This window comes from Theropithecus gelada, chromosome 9, assembly GCF_003255815.1.
Source record: "Theropithecus gelada isolate Dixy chromosome 9, Tgel_1.0, whole genome shotgun sequence".
Taxonomy (NCBI): domain Eukaryota; kingdom Metazoa; phylum Chordata; class Mammalia; order Primates; family Cercopithecidae; genus Theropithecus; species Theropithecus gelada.
The window spans coordinates 43,425,700-43,450,173 of record NC_037677.1 but is presented as its reverse complement, the minus strand read 5'-3'; the positions used below and the strand labels follow the sequence as shown (position 1 = coordinate 43,450,173).

Below are 24,474 nucleotides of genomic sequence, written 5' to 3'. Positions count from 1 at the left end.
TTAAGATACAGGGTCTCACCATCTGGCCCAGGCTGGACTCAACTGCTGAGCTCAAGTAATTCCCCCACCTCAGCCTCCCAAGTAGCTAGGACTAAAGGCATGAAACCACCATGCTTGGCTTGTCCAATTTCATTCTACACACTTTCTTGGTATTTAAAGAGCTGCTGTTGCTCGTCATTCCGCAGCTCTACGTCAGATTCATGCTCTAGTCCTGTACATCCAAATGATGACTAGACACTGCTGGCTCTGCTCTCTCAAAGGCACACTGAGCTTAGCCCATCTACAAAACTCTCCCTTTTCCAATCCAGCTTTCCCTCCTGCATCACCTGTCTCTACATCTGGAACCATCAGCAGCTGCCTTTGTAAGGCACCTCAGTCTGGCATTCAGAAAACCACTCTGTTTTGCCAGAGTTGCTTGGTGTTGGGTAGCAAAAGCTGCATGCAATCTAAATCAAGCTTTTAATCATGAGAAATCACATTCCTTCTTTTCCCTTTCTAATATACTCCAGTGTCTTTTTCTTTTTCCTCAATTTTAATAAGCAAATTGTACCACCATCTGATTCTGAAATGTTCCTTTTTAAAAGCTGTAGATCACATTAATGGAAGTGCTTATGCTGGGAATATTTTCCATGTATAATGATCTGTAAACCTCCTATCTCAATAATTGCACATTATTAGTTCACATCCAGTTCAATTAATTTATAAATTAAGAGAGGTGCCATGAGCTGGGCATGGTGGCTCATGCCTATAATCCCAGCACTTTGGGAGGCTGAGGCTGTGGATCATGAGGTCAGGAGATTGAGACCATCCTGGCTAACACGGTGAAACCCCGTCTCTACTAAAAATACAAAAAAGTAGCCAGGCGTGGTGGTGGGTGCCTGTAGTCCCAGCTACTTGAGAGGCTGAGGCAGGAGAATGGCGTGAACCTGGGAGGCGGAGCTTGCAGTGAGCCCATATCGCGCCACTACACTCCAGCCTGCGCGACAGAGCGAGACTCCATTTCAAAAAAATAAAAGAGAGGTGCCATGTGTACAAAAATCAATGCATATTTACGAACTTTTTTTCAAAGATACTTTCACACATCTTATCTAAATACATAATACAGAAGCCTGTGTGACTTGAGCAATGTGGCCCAGGAGGGCCTGAGATTAACATATCCACCTCAGCAAAAGGACATAAAATATCTCTTACGGTCAGAAAAATTAACCTTTTGTGTATTTACTTAATTTACGAAATGCACTCAAAATGCTATTATTAGGTGAATTCGTGATTTCCTTTTGAATTTCTGAGTTATTCTTATTTATTTTTCCCATTTTGTTTTTGCACCAAGGAGACTGCAGTCAAATAAAATTAAAACAGATACTACACGCACTTGTCGGGGCAGCCGTACTGCAGCAGTACCTTGATGCACTCCTGGCTGGAGGCCTGTCGGGCGTAGGCTAGCGCTGTGTTCCCATGGGCATCTCAGGCCATGACATCCACCCCGTACCAGATCAGGAGCTGAGCCAGGACCACATTCCCTTTGCAGCAGGCCAGATGCAGCGCTGTGCAGCCATCTCCCTCCCAACAGGTCTCGTTCACCTCCTCCCGGGAGCCATGTGCCAGCAGCAGGATGGCTGTCTGCAGGTTCTTATCAGCGGTGGCCTGCAGCAGGTGCTGGCCCAGGGACAGCTCCGTGCAGGGTAGTGGGGCCAGGAAGAGCTTCTGCTCATATTTGGCATGGATCCACCATTCCTTCTCTTCCCTTGTGGAGTCGACCGAGGGTTTCATCTGCCCCTGGCTACTCTCTTGCCAGAGGCTGTCGACTAGCTCATTGCCAACAGATGACATAACCTTCACGAGCTCGACTGGCCAGTCATCCAGGTCCGGAGATCGAACTCGGGAAAGGTAGGTGCCAAGATTATGGTGGATCCCTGAGCATTCAATACACACGAGGACTCCTAAATTCAAAGTGGCCCAGTTAGGATTCTGGGTCTCACAGTCCACACAGTGGGAGTTCCCGCGCATGTTTCTGATGGACTGCAGGGCCATGGCCTCGCTCTGGCTCATCAGCCAGAACTTGCTTTTGCTGCTCTCACATGACTGCAGGCTGGCCAGGATCTGGCTCTCGATGGCTTGGACCCAGGCATCCCGCTCCTCATATGTCGTGGCTTCAAAGTGCCACGTTTGGCCAGTGAGGGACACAATGATAAAGTTTTCTTCTTCTTCTTCAGCAGTGCTGGACAGGCCATCGTCTTTCAAGTTGTTGGTGCTTTTCTTCCTTTGGTGTTTCTTTTTGTTGGTATGAGGAGAGGGGGGTGGGTTGAGCTTGGGGGTGGGTTGAGCTTGGGGCTGGTGGTGCTGGAGATATTGGGGCTGGAGCATATGGAGTCACCCAGCCTGGTGTCTGAATTGGCTGAGGTACATAGACTGTTCATGTCCTTGGATAGGCCATTGCTTTTAAAGCTGGAAATGGGCGCACAGGCCAGTGTGGCTAAGGGTGGCCTCTTTCCTGGGACTTCGATGGTAGATACCCGAAGGTCATCTCTTTTTTAAGAATATTCTTCATATAATCACCTAAGCTTGAATAATAGGTGAGCATGCCATTGTCACAGAGGGTGACATATTTCTTTTTCCATTTCTTCAGCCATTTCCCACTTAGCTTTAAGAGCATGCCCTGTTTAATTGGAATGGCTCTGCTGCTCCCAGTGATGTCAGCATGACTCTCTAGGGCTTTCTTTATCTGGGTCATTCCCTTTCTCAGATGTCAACAGGTTGGACCAGTGCTTGGACTCCTTGCGAACAGGTGTGGGTGTGTTGGCACCGGGAGGACTATCGATCTGAAGGTCCTCCTGGCTGGTGCTGGGAGTCGATGGAATGGAGGAGGAATTTGTTACTTAAACTTCCACCTCCATTTCTTGTCTGGGTAATGTGCATGGTGGAACCTGTGTGGAACAGAAGGAGGAATGGCTTCGAACATTGGGTAGTGACTTGCAGGGTCCTATAGACAGCTCACAATTACCTTTTAAAAAGAAATATTTTCTGGGCCAGGCATGGTGGCTCACACCTGTAATCCCAGCACTTTTGGAGGCCGAGGCAGGTGGATCACAAGGTCAGGATTTCAAGACCATCCTGGCCAACATGGTGAAACCCTATCTACTGAAAAACAAAAAAAGAAAAAAAAATTAGCCGGGCATGGTAGTGCATGCCTGTAATCCCAGTTACTCAAGAGGCTGAGGCAGAAGAATTGCTTGAACAGGGACCTGGGAGGCACAGCCTGCAGTGAGCCGAGATCACGTGACTGCACTCCAGCCTGGGCTACAGAGAGACTCCGTCTCAAAACAAAACAAAACAAAACAAAACAAAAAAAACAAAAAACAAAAAACCCCCACATTTTCTGTTATTTGGATAGTATATTTACTCGTATTAGCTCACTAACTAAACAGAGCTGCAGACCAGTTCTTATTCCAGCACATTCTTTTTACAACACTTAAGATGACTAAATGTGACATGAAATGAGGAAGATTTTAAAAAAGTTGCCTTTGACTTCAGCATGAAACAGATACAAGTGTATGATAAAAATACAACCTCAATAAAAGTGCCACTTACCTTAAATGAGTATAACCATTCATCAAATATGTTCAAAGATCTATCTGCATCTCTATAAAATAAGAATGTGCATTACTTCAAAAACTGTTAATATCTTAGTATAATATCTGTTTAGTAAAATACGGCCTCCTGTGTGCTTTGGTGTTTACTTTACCAAAGCAGTATTTACAAATTCTTCTCCTGGATCCTGACTTGCAGAGGGTTTCCTGACTTCTTCTTTCTCAGCACATCATGTCCTGTACTGTGAAGTCTTTTATATGATAACCAGTCAGAAATGCCCATAAGTATTGACTGTCCCTAACAGGGAATGGCAATAAACCAAATATATTTTCACTCTTCTAACCACACATTGAAACACAAGAGTGTTTTACAAAGCAGTAGTGGTGAACTTTAAAAATGTGGTCAGGCACAGTGGCTCATTCCTGTAACCCCAGCACTTTGGGAGGCTGAGGCAGGCAGATCACAAGGTCACGAGATCAAGACCAGACTGACCAACATGGTGAAACCCTGTCTCTACTAAAAATACAAAAAATAGCTGGGCATAGTGGTGCATGCCTGTAATCCCAGCTACTCAGGAGGCTGAGGTAGAATTGCTTGAACCCATGAAGCGGAGGTTGCAGTGAGCGGAGATCGCGCCATTGCACTCCAGCCTGGTGACAAAGCGAGACTCCATCTCAAAATAAATAAATAAATAAATAAATAAATAAAATAAAATAAATGTAAGTGTGGCCAAGCACAGTGGCTCACACCTGTAATCCCAGCACTTTGGTGGGGCCGAGGCGGGCAGATCATGAGGTCAGGAGATTGAGACCGTTCTGGTTAACACGGTGAAATCCCGTCTCTACTAAAAATACCAAAAATTTCCTGGGCGTGGTGGCATACTCCTGTAGTCCCAGGTACTCAGGAGACTGAGGTAGGAGAATTGTGTGAACCCAGGAGGCAGAGCTTGCAGTGAGCCGAGATTGCACCACCGCACTCCACCCTGGGCAACAGAGCGAGACTCTGTCTCAGAAACAAACAAACAAATAAATAAATAAATAACAAATAAAAAATAAATGTAAACGTGATTCAGATTTCCTAGCTTCCTTTCTCTTTAGTTCGCTGTAGTATATTCTCATGATGTATTTACATATTTTCTGTTGTTTGAATTAAAAACTCATCTGCCTTTTTAAGAGGCCAGTCTTTGATGAACTTTAAACTTTGTAAAACTAATGCATTGTGCCTGTGTGATAAAACAGTGGTTCTCCAAATGTGCTCTGTGGACCTCTCGGGATCCCCAAGACCCTTTCCAGAAGGGCTAAGAGGTCAACACTGTTTTTTTTTAGACCGAGTTTCTCTCTTGTTGCCCAGGCTGGAGTGCAATGGTGTGTGATCTTGGCTCACGGCAACATTTACTTCCTGGGTTCAAGTGATTCTCCTATTTCAGCTTCCCGAGTAGCTGGGATTACAGGTGCCCACCACCATGCCCGGCTAATTTTTGTATTTTTAGTAGAAATGTGGTTTCACCATGTTGGCCAGGCTGGTCTTGAACACCTGACCTCAGGTGATCCACTCGCTTCAGCCTCCCAAAGTGCTGGGATTACAGGACTGAGCCACTGTGCCTGGCTGACACTGTTCTGAATCATACTAATTAAACCTGAGAAAGTTGATTAAAAATTTTAAAAATTTGTAAAAGTAATACAAAGTCATTGCCTGCTTTTTCATTGACACTTGCCATGACTGTATAAAAGTAAAAGTGGGTAAACTGCTGGTTTCTCAGCATAAATCAAGGCAGTGGTACCAATTACATTAGTCACTCTATTCTTTACTGACCCCTACAGTTAAAAAAGATAGCCTGAATTTCTTAAGAATGTCTTTGATGAAGCAGTAAAAATTAATGTTGTTATTAAATGTTGACATGTCTCTTTAATATTCTGAATAAGTGGAAAGTTAACAAGAAGTGCTTCTGCTGACTGCAGTATGGTTGTTGTTTTTTTTTTTTCTAAAAAAAAATTCGTGATTCAATTGTGAACTGAACAATCACTTTTTTTTAACGGAACATCGTTTTTATTTAAAAGTGCAACTGGGCCAGCGCTGTGGCTCATGCCTGTAAAATCCCAGCACTTTCGGAGGCCAAAGCAGGCCGATGGCTTGAGCTCCTTCAGCAGTTCAAGACCAGCCTAGGCAACATAAAAAAAACCCTGTCTCTACCAAAAATACAAGAAAATTAGCCTGGCGTGGTGCCACACATCTGTAGTCCCAGCTACACAGGAGTCTGAGGTGAGAGGATTGCTTGAGCTGAGATCATGCCAATGCACTCCAGCCAAGTGACAGAATGAGACTCAGTCTAAAAAAAAGTACAACTATCATTCTCAAAAATAAATGAAGTGAGAGGTTGTCACTTCAAGGAAAATAAGTATTTATTCCCAATGATGAAATTTAAGCTTTCTTGAGGACTTTGAAAAACTCATTCCTTCTACTGTAGGCTTGACAACTTTTCAATACTTAAAGGTGTTTTAAAGTAAGATCGGTGTTTAAAATAAAAGTGATTTTTGACATAATAAAACATAAACCAATATATTCCAAGTAACTAATGCATAATATTATAAATGCAAGTATGGGGGGGGGGAAGATCCATTTAATGTGCAAGAAAGATCAATGAGTACTGATGGAATAAATTTATTAACATGGAAAATGCCACTGTAACTAATTTAAGAAACTAGCACTTGTGAAGTTTTGATTTAGTATTAAAGAATACCGACAACTGTCTGAAAACTTTAAAAATACACCTTTTTAACAACTACATATTTGCAGGAGGTTAGGTCATTTTATTGCTTCTTTTTTCTTTTTTTTTGAGACAGAGTCTCCCTCTGTCACCCAGGCTGGGGTGCAATGGCGAGATCTCAGCTCACTGCAACCTCTGCCTCTCGGGTCTATGCAATTCTCTGGCCTCAGCCTCAGAAGTAGCTGGTACTACAGGCATGCACCACCACGCCCAGCTATTTTTTATATTTTTAGTAGAGGCGGGTTTCACCATGTTGGTCAGGCTGGTCTCAAATTCCTGACCTCAAGTGATCTGCCCACCTTGGCCTCCCAAAGTGCTGGGATTACAGGTATGAACCACCACACCTGGCCATCTTATTGCCTTTTTTTTTTTTTTTTTGAGATGGACTCTTGCTTTGTCACCAGACTAGAGTGCAGTGGTGCGATCTCAGCTCACTGCAACCTCCGCCTCCCGGGTTCAAGCGGTTCTGCCTCCGCCTCCCAAGTAACTGGTACTACAGGTGTGTGCCACCACGCCTGGTTAAGTTTTTGTATTTTCAGTAGAGATGGGGTTTCACCTTGTTAGCTGGGATGGTCTTGATCTCCTGACCTTGTGATTCACCCACCGCAGCCTCCCGAAGTGCTGGGATTACAGGAGTGAGCCACTGCACCTGGCCTCTTACTGCTTCTTTAAAGCAAATTGCAAAGAAAGATCTAGAGTCCAGTTGTCTCCTATTAAGCTCAGCATGAGAGACTTTAAATAATATAAATACATGACACACTTTTTACTCAACTTTTTGTTGTAGAAAAGTTATTTTTTCAATGAAAAATATCTGTTGATATTGTTCTCAAGGAATATTTTATGTTGTACAACCTCGGTCACGGGTTACTACTGACATCTAGTTGGTAGAGGCCATGAAAGCTGCTAAACTCTCTGCAATGCATGGGACAGTCTTCACAACAAAGCGTTATCTAGCTCATAATATCAACAGTGGTAAGGCTGTGAAATCTAAACTAAAAATAGATTTTGAAAAAAAAATTTCAATTTTATATTTCTACCACAGTAAATATCAATATAATCAATATAAACACATAGTCTTTGGGATTCTCAGTAGTTTAAGTATTAAAAGCATCTTAAGGAACAAAGAAAACACAAATAATTTTCTTTGATATTTTAGCAGGCACAATACAACTTATGATGTCTAGAGCTGTGTCCTAACACTGAGCTTGATATCTTGCAAAGTAATTAGCTAGAATAACAAGACAGGTTTCTAAGAAGCTCACCTTTGCGTGACATCATGATGTATCTCCAAGATCACACTGTGGAAGGAAAAAAAACCTCATAACAATAGATGTTATCATTTGTTAGGCCTGAAGATATTTTTTAAAAGGCGGGCAGAGGAAACTCTCCTAGCGGCCCTGAAATTCAAATCTTCTAGTTTGGAACAGTACCATAAGGGCACTTTCTTGTTTTCATTTCTTGGTTTTCCGCAAAAATATGAGAACCAAAATGTGAGGCAATATGCTGTTAGAAGATGTGTTTCTGTTGATGATTATAATGTATAAATAATAACAGATTTCCCTGTTATATGCTCTTCTACCCACAAAACCTTTTGCCCCATGTGATTTATTTTATGTATTTATTTATTTTTTGACCCAGAGTCTTGCTCTGTTGCTCAGACTGGAGTGCAGTGGTGCGATCTTGGCTCACCACAACCTCCACCTCCCAAGTTCAAGCGATTCTCATGCCTCAGCCTCTCAAGTAGCTGGGACTACAGGTTTGTGCCACTATGCCCAGGTAATGGTTTTTTTTTTTTTTTTTTTTTTTTTTTTTGGTGGGTCTTTTCTGTTTTTCAGCCGGGAGTGCAATGGTGCGATCTTGGCTCACCACAACCTCTGCTTCCTGAGTTCAAGCGATTCTCCTGCCTCAGCCTCCTGAGTAGCTGGGATTACAGGCATGCACCACCACACCCAGCTAATTTTGTAGAACGAGGCTCAAAACAACTGAGGGAGGGCAAATCTCAATTTCAGTTAATAGGTCTATACAATATTAGCACTTTTTAAAAAGCCTGTAACATTAGCATGTAAGATGGATACGTCTATAGTGCTTCAAGTAGTTTTCATCTCTGAAATAATTTTAAAATCACAGAATTTAAAGTTACATGCTGGAAAGGACCAATGACCTTACATGACATTTAATTCAACACTCATTTTACAGATCAGGGAAACAAACCTTAAAACTGACTTGCCCAAGGTCCCACCAAATAGGAGCAGTTTCTTGTCCTAAACTCAAATGAAGCCGTGGCTCTCAAACTTTACTGCACATTAAAATCACCTGAGAAGCTTTAATAACGGCCTCATCTTCAACATGAGACATTTTAATGTAGTTAGTATTGGATATGACTTTGGTCATCAAGGTTGTTGGTAAAAGTTTCCCAGGTGATTTCAATGTGCAGCAAAGTTTGGAATGATTGAGCTGGGGTGAAAATCAGAATCTTCTGCGATGCCTTTCTTCACATAAAGATGTCTCACATCCATCCCTATTTTCCTAAAAGGCTTCTCAGTGCCTAGAGATAGAGGGAAAGTGGAGATGGGAAGATGCATGTGTTTGCAAACACGTATTTTGAAAAAAAAAAAAACCGTGCATAAGTGATCTCAGTGAGTTCCACCTACCCCATTGACAACACTGCACTACTGACTCATGATAAACATTTATCAAAATCTTTTCTTGAAACTAATTTGTCCTATTAATTTGCTCAATAAACCTTTATTTCATCAATAGTGAATATACCAAATGATCATTTCTCAAACTTGCTGATGGCAAATTAAAACTTACTTTACTTTCAGAAGTAGACTTCCAAAAAGTAGAATAATGAGGAAAAAAGCATGAAATTTGTTTGAGCAAGATTAATCTTCAAAGCTACTTTTGAATTGTATGCTAACACATCAAAAGCTTTTGAACTCAAAGAAGCCAGGGACTCTAGTCAAAGTAGCTTTTGTGTATGTGCGCTCAAAGATTTAAGAGACTTGGCTGACTACAGACATTTAGTGATTACTCAATAGGTTCCAAAGCTCAGGACTTGAGACAGAGTTTGAGTCCAGTTTTTGCTGAACCAGAATTTCATCTCAACTACTGTTAAAATGGGGGAAGGAAAGTGACATTATTACGAGTGTAAGCTTGCCATTTTTAATTAAAGTAAAAGTTACTGATAATTGAATTAGCTAAAAAGGCTAGTGTATTTGAAACAAAATTGTGTATAAGCTAGGTATGTTTATAGAATGAAAAATAAAATTAAAGATAAAGACATTAATGTTCTAAATTAGTACTTTCCAAACTGTGTTCTAAAAATCAACACTCATAACCCAAAGAGATGATAATAATGTACACTGGAAAGCCCTTATGGAGGTGGTGGTGGTGTTGGTTGTTGTTCCTTTTAAAATAAACTTCATCTCAGGGTGCTCTCAAAGCGCATCTTTGTGGCCCATGAGGTGCTCATGCACAATGGGAGAAATGCAAATGCAGATACACTGTGGTGCCAGAAGAGAAAAAGCTGTTCCTTCTTCCAAGGCTACTGTCCAAAGTAGTACACATTGATTTAGGCCTATAATGCACTGAACCACTAAGTTTTCATGAAAAACATTCAATAAAGGGAACCCATTCTTCTCACTGCATTCAACATTGTCTTAAGGCATAAAGGCATCAAAAAAATACCCTTTTTCTGGGATTGCTTCTTTGCTGATTTTTTCCTTCCACCATGATATCTAAGATTAAAAGAGAAATTGATATTAATATTTAGAATCTGGATACCAATACACAGTTGACTCCAATTTCTTAAACTGATTGCTGCAGAGGAAAAACAAATGGCCGAAACAATTTTAGAATAAAGGAATCTGCCCTTGGCAGTAGAGTTGTACTCACGATATTATTGTCATTGTAAGATAAGGCTAACTGGCTGTGCTGTCTTCAAGGAATATTGTCAAACATGAGCTGTATTGTTGACTGAAACGCACAGTAGATACCTAAAAGGGAAGGGAAGTATAAGTTAAACTTATCAAAGTGTATTATTTTCTTGGTTAAAATGTGAAATGACAAAGCACTAAGATATTTCTTACACTCCATGAACTGCCTGAGTGCGGTATCATTTGCACTCTATAGAAAACCCATCAGAGGCTCTTAACTTGCAGAGACGATGTTTAAGATATGGGTTATAAAATGCTGCCCTTAATATGGTACCTGTCATCAAACCTAACAAGGATTTTATGAATTCCCTTTAAAAATCATAAGAAAAGTTTAAAATAAGATTTCATTTTTTTTACAGCAATATAAAGCAGCTGAGACTTTCTATTTCTATGATTTATTTACTACAATAAAATGTTATGTATTAAATAATACTGGTACAAGAGCATTTTATTGCAGTGAGTACAAGGCTAATGCATTTACTAAATTACTCATCCTAAATGTATTATTTCAGGTGATATTGTGACAAAACAAGTGTTTCAGATTCAGAGGCTCTGTGTGCCAGGGCTGCTAGGCCACCAACAAGTGAGGAAGCCATAGGTTTCTCTAGTCCTATTTTCTTATGTGGAGGATAAAAAGAGTATCACTTAAATATTCTCTCACATACCCTGAAAACAGATGACAACTTAAAAAATTTAACTTTCACTTCATGTTTAAATAAGACTGCCATGACACGACTCAAATGAGACTCTCAGAGAATACTTTCCATTCATTTCAAAACTTGATCAGTTTCATTCTATAAGTCATCTGACCTGCACCTAGCCATTTTCCTGCTCTACCCCGGCTCTCTGCCTAGAATACTGCTTTTCTCTTTCCTTGTTTCAGCAAAAGCTTGACTCCATCTACCCTCTTGGATCTCTTTGTCAGTAGCCACACCAAAAAATGGTTTTTTTTTTTGTACACTAATTAGTCAAATTCACCACTGCTTACAAGATACTAATTCTTGCAGCGTATCCCCCTCATGAGAGAGTATGCCTCTCCATAAGAGTAAGGGAGGGCCCTTATTCTTGCTACCTCCAGCTGCTGAGCATAGAATTCTGAGTAAACCCAAAACTTCGCAAGTGTTTGACAATTCAGTTATAATTCGGAGGATAAGTTTTACTACATTTAACTACAGCAAAAACACTACTAACAGTTTACTGTTTATAGGTATTATTTAAGGTAGTCACAAAATAGAAACAATCTAACGTCAGTCAGAAGAAATCAGAGTATGAAATTTTATGATCTTTAACAAGAAAGGGAAGGGATTACTTAGTAGTTTTAAGATTTAATAACAAAAACTAGAAAATAATTGTACCTAGTAATTTAGTAAGTCAAAACCAAAGCTTTACCACCAAAGGTCCAGTGCCCATTGGACACCAATGCCCACCCACTGACTTCTTCCGCTGTACCTGCTGCCTCTCATTTTAACCCATTAAAAATACTAAAGTTGTTTTCCTGGTAGAGGTCTTTCATCTCCTTGATTATGTCTATTTCTAAGTATTTTATTTTATTTTATTTTTGCAGTTATCGTAAAAGGGGTTGAGTTATTGGTTTGATTCTAAGCTTGGTCTCTGTTGGGGTATAATAGAGCTACTGATTTGTGTACATTAATTTTGTCTCCTGAAACTTTGCTGAACTCATTTATCAGTTCTAGGAGCTTTTGAGAGGAGTCTTTAGGGTTTCCTAGGTATACGATCATATCATCAGCAAACAGCAACAGTTTGACTTCCTCTTTACCGATCAGGATGCCTTTTATTGCTTTCTCTCATGTGATTGCTCTGGCTGGGTCTTCTAGTACTATGTTGAATAGAAGTGGTGAGAGTGGGCATCCTTGTCTTGTTCCGGTTCTTAGGGGGAATGCTTTCAACTTTTCCCCATTTGATATTATGTTGGTTGTGGGTTTGTCATAGATGGCTTTTATTACATTGAGGTATAACCTTTGTATGTCGATTTTGCTGAGGGTTTTAATCATAAAAGGATGCTGCATTTTGTCAAATGTCTTTTCCACATCTATTAAGATGATCATGTGATTTTTTTTGTTTTCAATTCTGTTCATGGGGTGTATCACATTTATTGACTTGTGTATGTTAACCCATCCCTGCATCATTAGTACGAAACCCATTTGATTATGGTGGAGTATCTTTTTTTTTTTTTTTTTTTTTTCGAGATGGAGTCTCGCTCTGTCACCCAGGCTGGAGTGTGCAGTGGGGCGATCTTGGCTCACTGCAACCTCTGCCTCCCAGGTTCAAGTGATTCTCCTGCCTCAGCCTCCTGAGTAGATGGGATTACAGGCACATGCCACCAGGCCTGGCTAATTTTTGTATTTTTAGTAGAGACGAGGTTTCACCATGTTGACCAGGCTGGTCTCAACCCCTGACCTCGTGATCCACCTGCCTTGGCCTCCCAAAGTGTTGGGATTACAGGCGTGAGCCACTGCGCCCTCTGGAACATCATTTTGATATGCCATTGGGAACTACAAAACATTGCTCAATGAAATCATGGACATAAACAAATGGAAAGACAGCCCATGCTCATGAAAGGGTAGAATGAATATCACGAAAATGACCATACTGCCAAAAGCAATCTACAAATTCAATGTAATTCCCATCAAAATACCACCATTCTTCTTCACAGAACTAGAAAAAACAATCCTAAAATTCATATAGGACCAAACAAGAACCCACGTAGCCAAAACAAATATAAGCAACAACAACAAATCTGGAGGCATCACATTACCTGATTTCAAACTACACTATAAGGCCATAGTCACCAAAACAGCATGGTAGTGGTATAAAAATAGGCATCTACACCAATGGAACAGAATAGAGAACCCAGAAATAAACTCAAATACCTATAGCCAACTAATTTTCAACAAAGCCAACTAAAACACAAGGTGAAGAAAGTGAACCCTATTCAACAAATGGTGCTGGGATAATTGGCAAGCCACATGCAGGAGAATGAAACTGGATCCTCAACTCTCACCTTACACAGAAATCAACTCAAGATGGATCAAGGACATAAATCTATGACCTGAAACCATAAAAATTCTAGAAGATAACATTGGAAACACCTATCTAGACACTGGCTTAGGCAAAGACTTCATGACCAAGAACACAAAAGCAAATGCAACAAAACAAACAGGTGAGACTTAACTAAAGAGCTTCTGCACAGGGAAAGGAACAATCAGCAGAGTAAGCAGACACCCCACAGAGTGGGAGGGAATCTTCACAGTCTATAGAGCTGACAAGGGGCTATTATCCAGAATCTATGTGGAACTCAAACAAATTGCGATTTACAAATTACAATTACAAAAATATGGAACCAGCCCAAATGCCCATCAATCAAGGAGTGGCTAAAGAAACTGTGATATACATACACATATACACATGAGGAATATCACACAGCCACAATAAGAAATAAACTAATGGCATTCCCAGCAACCTGGATGGAAGTAAAGACTATTATTCGAAATGAAGTAACTCAGGCATGGAGAACTAAACATCATATGTTCTCATTCATACGTGGGAGCTAAGTTATAAGGATGCAAAGGCATAAGACTGATACAATGGACTTGGGGACTCTGGAAAGGCTGGGAGGAGGGTGAGGGATAAAATACTACAAATTGGGTTCAGTGGATACTGCTCAGGTGATGCGTGCACCAAAATCTCACAAATCATCACTGAAGAACTTAGTCATGTAACCAAATACCACCTGTTCCCCCAAAAACCTATGGAAATAATAAATAAATAAATAATATACAGCATTTTTCTCAGCAAACATAAAACAAAGACTAAAGTTTACATTTTTTGCTCTCATTTTGGGCAGGACAAATTTTAGATATATTTTTATTTTTATTTTTATTTATTTATTTTTATTTTTTTTTTTTTTGAGACGGAGTCTCGCTCTGTCGCCCGGGCTGGAGTGCAGTGGCCAGATCTCAGCTCACTGCAAGCTCCGCCTCCCGGGTTCACGCCATTCTCCTGCCTCAGCCTCCCGAGCAGCTGGGACTACAGGCGCCCGCCACCTCGCCCGGCTAGTTTTTTTTGTATTTTTTAGTAGAGACGGGGTTTCACCGTGTTAGCCAGGATGGTCTTGATCTCCTGACCTCGTGATCCGCCCGTCTCGGCCTCCCAAAGTGCTGGGATTACAGGCTTGAGCCACCGCGCCCGGCCCTAGATATATTTTTAAAGAATTAATAACTTTTTTCCTTTTTCTGCGACAGGGTCTCCCTGTGTTGCCCAGGCTGGAGTGCAGTGGTGCAATTATGGTTAACAGCAGCTGCAAACTCCTGAGCTCAAGTGATCCTCTGTCTCAGCCTCCTGAGTAGGTTAAATGAAAGGCACATGCCACCAGGCATGGCTAATTTGTTATTTAAACTTACTATGTTGACCAGGCCAAAAATGAACAAATCTTAATTAACTTAAATATTTCTAACACTTTGGGCATTCATGAAAACAGCTCCATCTATTGTGAAGTAATGGGAAGTAGATGGCAGTGGATAAAGTTTGAATGAAAATGTCAAACAAGGCCTTAGAAGAAAAGTGAAATATTCTTATTATAGATACATTCATTTAAAAAAATTCTCTGGATTAATGTCATTAATTATACTCAAATTAGACTTTGATTTAAACATAGGTCCTAAATTTGGATTAAATATAATAGATAGACCACAAATTTATTTCTTCTCCCTCCGGAAGTCTCATTAGTCATAAAATAAAGATTACACACATGACCAGGAGAGAAGGTTGACAGAGATAATTTTTAATAAATGCTGAGACATAAAAAGTAGATAAAGGAGTGGTAAATAACATGGAAGTGCAACTTTGGTGCCTACAGAAAGTGACTGGAACAGAAGTGAGCCAGTTTGTCTTGCAGAACTAAAGGCAGGTTGTGAACTTACGGGCAAATGGCACTTTGGAAAGTAGGGTAAAATGTAAAACAAAAGCCAGCAAGGTCAGTTGAAAATCTCTAACCAGAGGCCCGAGTCTACCTGTCTTTCCATCTGACAAGAAACTTAGATGTGTGTTCTCTGGATATATCAAACCTGAGAATTCCTGGCTCAGAGATACCATGGCTTAAACCTGAGATATAAAGAAAACTGTATACCAAAAATGGAACTCCAACTTCCTTCGCTAACTCTGCTTTTGGAAAGCAAGTGGCCATGCTTTTACTTCCCAGGCAGAAAATTGGGAGATCCTTCTCAGAAGAAACTGAAATGTCTCGAATAAAGATCCCCAGATAATACACTGAGGTCCCCCAAATGAAAAGCTAGTTTGGCTTCCAAAACCTCACAGTGAGTGCTATCAGCTAACAGAAGTCCTGCTTCCAAATAAAGCAGGCCGGGGACCACCACACATTGGAGGGAAGCCTCCAACAACAGAAATCAAAGCAACAGAAAAAAGGAATTCATGGGAGCAGTCAAAACCAGGAGCAAAACTTAACAAAAAAATCTTAAAACACTCTCAAAAATATAAAATTCAACAGAAATAGTAGAGGATAAAGTCACAGAATATCCCAGAACTAGAATAAAAGGACAAACTGAAAGAAAAAGAAGGGGAAAAATAAAAAACAAATGCAGGTGTACTGGTCTAAGCAGCCTAGCATCTGAAAAACAAGACTATCAGTAAAAAAGTAACAGAGAAAATAAAAAAAAATTCTCAAGAAGAGATAGTCTCAGGTTTAGTAGCCTCAATGAAAAGATCCCCGGCAAGCTGTTATTATAAAATTTCAGAACTTCAGAGAGAGAGAAAAATCCTAAAATGTTTCGGGCCAGGCGTGGTGGCTCACGCCTGTAATCCCAGCACTTTGGGAGGCCGAGGTGGATGGATCACTTGAGATCAGGAGTTCGAGACCAGCCTGGCCAACATGGTGAAACCCCATCTCTACTACAAATACAAAAATTAGCCAGGCATGGTGGTGCACGACTGTCCTCCCAGCTACTTGGGAGGTTGAGACAGGAGAATCACTTGAACCCAGGAGGTAGAGGTTGCAGTGAGCCAAGATTGCACCATTGCACTCCAGCCTGTGCAATAAGAGTGAAACTCTTCTCAAAAAAAAAAAAAAAGTTTCCACAGATACCTAAAACCTGGTTGTAAATTGTGTATCACACACCGGTAATAGATTCAAGAACAACACTGTAATGAGAGCACAACTGCAAAATGTCTTTAGAATCATAAAATTTAGATTCAACCTAGAGGTTTCCTCTCTATCAAAGAGGAGGGATTTTAAGACTGGCCAGCTCTCTAAATATCTCCACCCAGGAAAATGTGTTCAGGTACAACTAGAAAGAATTACAGGACAGAAGGAAACACAGAATCTAGGACTCAGGCGATCCCACACAAGACAGCAGTTATGTGAGATCCCAAAAGACTTTAAGGAGATAGCACAGAAAAGCAGACATCGAGCACATCTAGGGAAAGCCACTCCATACTGAACTAGGATGACAAAAGGCCAAAGAAGGTTGACCCCCCCAACACACACACAAAAGGAACAGATGTGTTTTTGCAGATGCAAAATATCTTTGAAAGGCATGTGATAAATGCTACAACACTTGGAGGAAAAGCAACTGTTAGAAAATAAGCAAATGAATATAGTCAGAAAATTAGCTTCATGCTGAAAAATAATGGATGTGAAAGCAAACAGACCACCCAGAGGCTCCTTACTATATTTGGATGGATAAACTAACATAGGCTAGGAAAAAAGAGAAGATCCAGGAGAATTGCAGAATTGCTCAGATTTCAGAACTGTTTCAGAGACAGGATGAAGAATATGTAATGCAGAGGCACAATGAAAACACCATATGACTTAGCAGTGAATAATATTTGCAGAGTCATAATCATGTAAATATTACTGATTTAATGAAGAAGTGTGCTACTATTGGAAGAAACAGAGGGAGGAACATAAGATCATGGTGTAGCAAGAAAGGTATGCTTTCACCTGCTGTGATAAAAAGTCAGTAGACAGTGCTGGCAATTAACTTAGCTATTCTATTTTTGTTATTTCATTAAAAATAAGATTCAATATTTAAGGCAGATCTCTTTGTTTTTTTATTTTGTTTTGTTTTGTTTTGTTTTGAGGCAGAGTTTCGCTCTGTTGCCCAGGCTGGAGTGCAATGGCGCGATCTCGGCTCACTGCAACCTCTGCCTGCCGGGTTCAAGTGATTCTCCTACCTCAGCCTCCTGAGTAGCTGAGATTCCAGGCATGCGCCACAGCGCCCGGCTAATTTTCTATTTTTAGTAGAGACAGAATTCCACTATGTTGGTCAGGGTTGTCTCGAACTCCTGACCTCAGATGATCTGCCCACCTGGGCCTCCTAAAGTGCTGGGATTACAGGCGTGAGCCACCACGTCCAGCCTTAAGGCAGATTTTTTACCACAACCAGACTATTGAAATTCAATTTAAATGTCAGAAATCCTTAAAAGGTGGACACAGTAAGCTAAAAATTTTTCTGGATAAATTACTTAGGAAAATAGAAGAAATTTAGAAAATCCACAAAAAGAGCTCCATGCTACCACCACTGGGTACATATTGTAATTTAAAAAAATCAAGAGAGACATGCTTTTATGTCAAACTATCAGTTTCTCAACTAGCTGTTTACTAACATGGTTTGTACAGTTGCTTCTTCTCATTTCTACAACTAAGAAAAAAAATTTTTTTTGGTCTCTACCACAAATACAAAAATTAGCCAGGTGTTGTGGCACCTGCCTATAGTCTCAACTACTTGGGAGGCTAAGGCAGGAGAATCGCTTGAATCTAGGAGGTGGAGGTTGTAGTGAGCAGAGATCAGGCCATTGCACTCCAGCCTGGGCAACAGAGCGAGGCTCCATTAAAAAAAGAAAAAAAGAAAAAAGAAAAAAGAATGTGGTACCTTCCCCCTTCCCCTCCCTCCTTCCTCTTTCACCATGTGGAACCACCTGCTTCCCTTTTGCCTTCTATCATGATTGTAAGCTTGCTGCGGCCCTCACCAGAAGCAGATGTTGAAGCCATGTTTGTACAGCCCCAAGATCTATGAGCCAATTAAACCTCTTTTTGTTATAAATTACCCAGCCTTAGGTATCTCTTTACAGTAATGTAAAAAATGAACACAAGTTCTAACCAGAAATAACTGATTCAATTTGGGCAAAGTCTACTCAAACTATAAAAACAAAGGTTACAACCTCTCATGTTTTACTGTGCTGCATTACTTCACATATTATTATATAACCCTCACTTGTATTCTTGCTGTTTAAGTCAACTGGAAAACTTGGCTGTGTATGGCTTTTTAGCAAACAAATGAGGATTTAGCATAACATTAAGGAAAATAAGCAGGAGTAGGGCATGTTTAAATTTACATTACATCAAATGAAAAGGTTAAAAACTTAAAAGTTTTGAGTAGCATGAACGTGGATGTGGTAAATGAATGTGGTCAGAGGACTGTGTGAGAGGAGGCCCAAATCACAGATTCAATCCCCGATGATAAACAACTATGTTTTTAATTTGTTTAAATGAAAACCAAGCTGAAGCCTAAGTTCTATCATTCATCTTTAAAATGTACTCTTTCGAGTAAGGAAAGAGGAATTATAAATAAAAAGAAATCCAAGAATTATAAATAAAGATAAATCCAAGAAGTATAAATAAAGAAGTCCATGACTCCTCCGTCACATGACAAATTAATTGTGTTGATAAAAAGATGGCAAAATGTATAAACAAACAGTTTACATGTTTTCACTAAAACAATAACAACTAAAGGAAAGTATATCACATGTTAAAATAAGACAAGTGAACATGTGAAAAGGTGAAAAACTTAAACCAATTTGAGTTTTTCTAAATACTTTCTATAACCTAATCAAACAAGAGTTTTTATTATTTCTCTTGGTAGAAAAAACAATGTTGTCTCACCATCCTTTTGAGAGTTTCTCTGGAATATTGTGCTTGCCTCTGGATTGGCAGGAGGGTTAAACTCCAAAGCTATACGTATAGAGGGAGAAAAGAAAAAAAGATGTAATCATTTATAAAATTTATCAATTTGTTTATTCAACTGCTGCATTTAGGCTGTTTCACTACCTCTACTTTTATTCTTATCCATTGAAATGAATGTATGGACATAAGATAGAGCAAGGCAAGATGGCACATGCTTGTAGTCCCAGCTACTCAGGAGGCTGAGATGGGAAAATCACTTGAACCCAGGTCAGGAATTTGAGGCCAGCATGAGTAACACAGTGACACCTTCCTTTATTTAAAAAAAAAAAAAAAGAAGAGGTAAATATTGGTTTTGAGTGGTATAAAATCCACTTTGCATAAAATAAATCAAGCTGGCAGTAAGTTTTAAAAGACAGGTCTATTTTATAGGCAAAATATAGATGTATTCTAGAGTTTTTTAAATTTTAAAAAAGTAAATTCAGCATATCTGTCACTTCCATGTCATTCTGAGGACATAGAACCTTAGTTCTGTTAAGTAGATGTCTTCCATAGTCATGTGATATCTCTACGTCTTCATTTCTTCATTAACAATACATAGGGAGAACATACCCAGGCCTTATTTGTATTGGAAAGGGCCAAGTGAGACATACATAAACTGTGCTGTAATCCTAAAGAATGACAATAAAGAGCCATTTTTGGGCTCCCATCCAACACTACCCATCTACTAGCTGTGTGTAACATCACTCAGAGGCTTTCCTTACATCACCAAGCAGAGTATAAGTTTACACAAATACTTACACAGTTTGTGTATAAAGGTATAATCAATTAATTCACTTAATATATTTGTTTATTCTAAAGCAATCCTTAAATATCTTGAAAAGTGAGGATAGTACTTCCAAGTTACAAAGTCACACTCATCATGAGTCTTAAATATCCTACCTCTTAAAAAATTAGGAGCCCAACCAAAGTTTAAATAGAAGAGCTATGAGACATTTCTTCTACAGCAATGAAATCTCTGGCATTTAAATGAAACCAATAAGCCAACTGGATTTAATATCTTTATGATGCAATGTTTTCTATTTTGAAAATTTTAGTTTTTATTCATGAACCATATTATTACCCAGAATTACCTTTACTTAGATTCACCTTTTTGCAAAATTTTAGAGGCAAACCAACTAATTGTTTTCTCTTTTCTACCACCTCCCATCCCCTGCCTCTCCCAGCAGTATAGAGACTAAAAAATTCCAACTTTCTTTCTTTCTTTTTCTTTTCTTTCTCTTTTTATTTTTTATTTTTATTTTTTTTGAGATGGGGTCTCACTCTGTCACCCAGGCTGGAGTGCATTGGTGCTCTCTGCTCACTGCAACCTCTGCCTCCTGGGTTCAAGCAATTCTCCTGCCTCAGCCTCTCGAGTAGCTGGAACTACAGGCATGCACCACCACGCCCAGCTAATTTTTGTACTTTTTTCTAGTACAGACGGGGTTTCACCATGTTAGCCAGGCTGGTCTCGAACACCTGACCTCAGGTGATCTGCCCGCCTTGGCCTCCCAAAGTGCTGGAATTACAGGCGTGAGCCACCATGCCCGGTCAAAACTCCAACTTTCTTATCTTTGAACGAGATGCTATTGTCAGGAGGGGAAAGGACAAAGGGGGAGCCTCAGCAACAAACACTCTTACAGGGAAGGTCTGACATTTTAACCTGCAATCTTTATATTACACATTAAAAGTCTACATTGACGTTTCATGTATTTTGAAAGTTTTGATCATGAACCAATCCCCACCTTTTAGAACAAGGAGGTGAATAAAGTCTGTTAAATCACCAGAATAAATTTGGAAACACATTTTGTGTTAAATTAAAAATTTTAGAGTAATCAGAGCCTCATAGGTAAAGTCCTTTGAGAAACCCCAAACACACAGACACACAACCTTTTTCTGCAGCCCTGGCCGTGACATTTCACACCTTTCACAATTATTTTAAGCACCCTTTTTTTGTTTTATTTCCTTCTGTGTTCAAATTACAGTTAGAAGAAACTAAGCAGCTTCTATCAAGGTGACTTACAGCAGCCCATTAAGAATACCATACAGCCTCTCCCATGGCAACCTCCATTCTGATTTTAAGTAAGAAATCCCCGAATATCTGAATATGAACTGTCCTGAGATTTACCTACTTTAACAAAGGAAACAATTAGGCACTTACCTGGTTCCTTCACTTAGGTACCATGTGGACAGGTACAAAGAAAAAATAAGATGGGTGCTGGAAAGTCGGGATATTTGAGTTTTTATTGAGGAAAGGAAGAGAATGGTCCAAAGAAGCCTCAACAAAGTCCCACAGGATAATACACAGACATACAGACAATGTTGTCTCACCATCTGTTTGACAGTTCCTGTGGCATATTGTGCTTGCCTCTGGATTGGCAGAAGGGTTAAACTCCAAAGCTATACGTATAGAGGGAGAAAAGCAAAAAAAGATGTAACCATTTATAAAAATTTATCAACTCATTTATTTGCTGCTTATTTGACAAGAAGAGTCACAAATAAATGGTCCCATGCCAGCCTGGCAGAATGAGATGAGAGAGCAAGAACTGGGCGATTGGGAGGGGAGGCGAAAAGAAACTGACTGGACTCGGTGGGGAAAGACTAAGGGGTGAGAATGCAAGGCAGAGCCAGGTCTTGTTCCTGGCCAGCCCCGGGAAAGCTAGCTACAGGCAGAAAGGAGCTCGAAGTGGGCAATGCCTTCCAGGGGACCTTGGGGGCAGCAGCAGCCAGAGGCAAGCTGAGGGCAGATGGCACCCGTCACCTCCTTACCTTCAGGCATCTCCCGGTCATGGATGTGGTGCATGTGGAGGTCCTCACCAACTTCAACAGTCACCTCAGCAGGCTGCACAGCAGCAGCCATGGGCACTCCTGCCATCCCGTCCCCAGCTCCTGCCATCCTGTCCCCAGCTCCTGCCTCATAGATCTTGGACTCAGAGGGACACACTGACCACTGTTGCTGGTCAAACTCGGGGCTGACCCTGGGTCACACACAACAGGTCAGTATGTTCCCCATGGGGCGCCTCTACTGTCTGCCACCACCTGTGCCTCTGCTCACAGCTTTGGCCTTGCACTCCCGGTGCCCTAGGCTGAGGCTATGCTGCACTTGCAGAGATGGTCTTGCCCACTGCTCGCCTGCCCACCTCACAGCCCGGTCCTGGGCCCTGGCTAGGGCTGCAGGCCAAGGCCCGCACCTGGCCGCCTCCCCTGAGTGACTTGTCTGGGAGGGTGAAGATCAGCCAGCTTATTAAATTGCTTGTGAACCCAACAAGCGCTGAGAGACACAACTGCCTGAAGAGAGAACAGACGGAGCTCCTCCTCCTTCTGTAGTCACCTACAGACTGAAGCCCACTGGCCCAGGTGGGAGGGAGCACAGGCATGTGGCACACAATGCCCCACCCCACACTTCACATTGCCCTCCCCGACAGCTCACAGTGCCCCACCCTGGCTGCCACCCCTCCCCAACAGCTCAGAATGCCCCTGCCTGGGCTGCCCCACCCTGTGGCTTATGATGCTGCTGCTCTCCTGGCCCCTCCTGCAGTGCCAGCAGGACTAAGGTTTTCATTCATCACCAGCTTCCTGAGCTTTTTAGTCCTAAGAAAAGCACAGGGTAGTTGGTTGCTTGAAGCCATCTTCCGCTGTGAGTTCTACACAAAGCCTCAGTAGAGTGGATCGCATTAGCAACCAAGTTGAATGACTTTTATTTGCTGACTGAATATAGATACACCTGAATTGCTGACTGCTTTTGTAACAAAACACTCCTCTCCTATCTTCCAATGAGTAGTCATTTTTGTCTACAACTTGACCACAGCAATCCCTGGGGCCCTAGCTCTATTCTCAATAAAGAGTTATGGCTGTGTGTCTTGAATGACACCTTAGGACCCATCCTGCCTCCACCTCCTTCTCCATAAAATAGAAACCTAACTTGTCCCTCCATGCTCTGAAATGCTGAAACTTACCAACTCCCTTTTCTCCCCGCTATTTCTTCCTTCCATGGCAGGGACTTTCAGATTTTCTTTCTTTTACTAACAAAGCACTAAGCATGATTTTATCATACAAAATCGAGAGCCATAAAATTACCACAGTCCTAATTCAATAAAGATGAATACTTGACATCTGGCAAGCAGTGTGTGTCTGACAGTGTCCCCACTGTGCTATGCTCATTTAACCCTCAGAAACAATCTCATTTACAGATTTTACAGAAGAAGTGGAGACGGAGAAGGTAAGTAACCTCCCCAAGGTCACATGACTGCTAAGGGTGGGGCCACAATTTGATCGCAGGTAGTCTGAATCCCCCAATTCCTCAAGCATGGTTATCAGAAAGTATATTAGTTTGTTTTCACACTGATATAAAGAAATACCTGAGGTTGGGTAATTTATAAAGGAAAGAGGTTTAATTGACTCACAGTTTCGCATGGCTAGGGAGGCCTTAGGAAACGTACAATCATGGCAGAAGGGGAACCAGGTCCGACTAACATGGCGGCCACCCAGAGAGTGTGAGCATGTGAAGGAGCAACTGTCAAACATGTATGAAACCATCAGATCTCAGCTGGGCATGGTGGCTCACACCCGTAACCCTAGCACTTTGGGAGGCCAAGGCAGGTGGATCAATTAAGGTCAGAAGTTCGAGACTACCCTAGCCTACAGGCATGTGCTACCACGCCTGCCTCATTTTTGTATTTTTAGTAGAGACAGGGTTTTACCATGTTGGCCAGGATGGTCTCGACCTCCTGACCTTGTGATCCACCTGCCTCTGCTTCCCAAAGTGCTGGGATTACAGTCGTGAGCCACCATGCTTGGCCACATTTAAATCTTTAATAAATTTTTATTTTAGTTTGGCAAACTATGCCCTCCCCCAAACCCACTGTCGGATTTTGCTAATAAAGTATTATTGGAACACAACCATACTCATTCATTTACTTACTTTCTATTGCTGCTTTCACCCTACCTCCAATGTAAGAGTTGAGTAATTATGACAGAGACCGGATGGCTCACAGAGCCTCAGACGCTTTCTATCTGACCCTTTTATTTTATTTATTTTTTTGAGACAGAGTCTTGCTCTGTCACCTAGGCTGGAGTGCAGTCATATGATCTCAGCTCACTGCAACCTCTGTTTCTCGGCTTCAGGCGATGCTCCTGCCTTAGCCTCCCAAGTAGCTGGGATTACAGGCACCTGCCACAACACCCAGCTAATTTTGGTATTTGTAGTAGAG

The 24,474-nt window shown here is 41.0% G+C and overlaps 1 pseudogene across 1 annotated transcript; it reads right to left on the bottom strand.

The window, feature by feature from the left end:
• Positions 1-1,033: 1,033 nt before the first annotated feature.
• On the bottom strand, positions 1,034-22,277 carry LOC112632136 (annotated as a pseudogene). The gene is made up of 8 exons (XR_003121264.1): positions 22,034-22,277; positions 21,596-21,664; positions 19,208-19,276; positions 17,932-17,966; positions 10,250-10,350; positions 7,615-7,650; positions 3,585-3,640; positions 1,034-2,924 (listed from the first exon to the last, which is right to left on the bottom strand). The product of XR_003121264.1 is annotated as an arf-GAP with GTPase, ANK repeat and PH domain-containing protein 5-like (transcript).
• Positions 22,278-24,474: the final 2,197 nt, after the last annotated feature.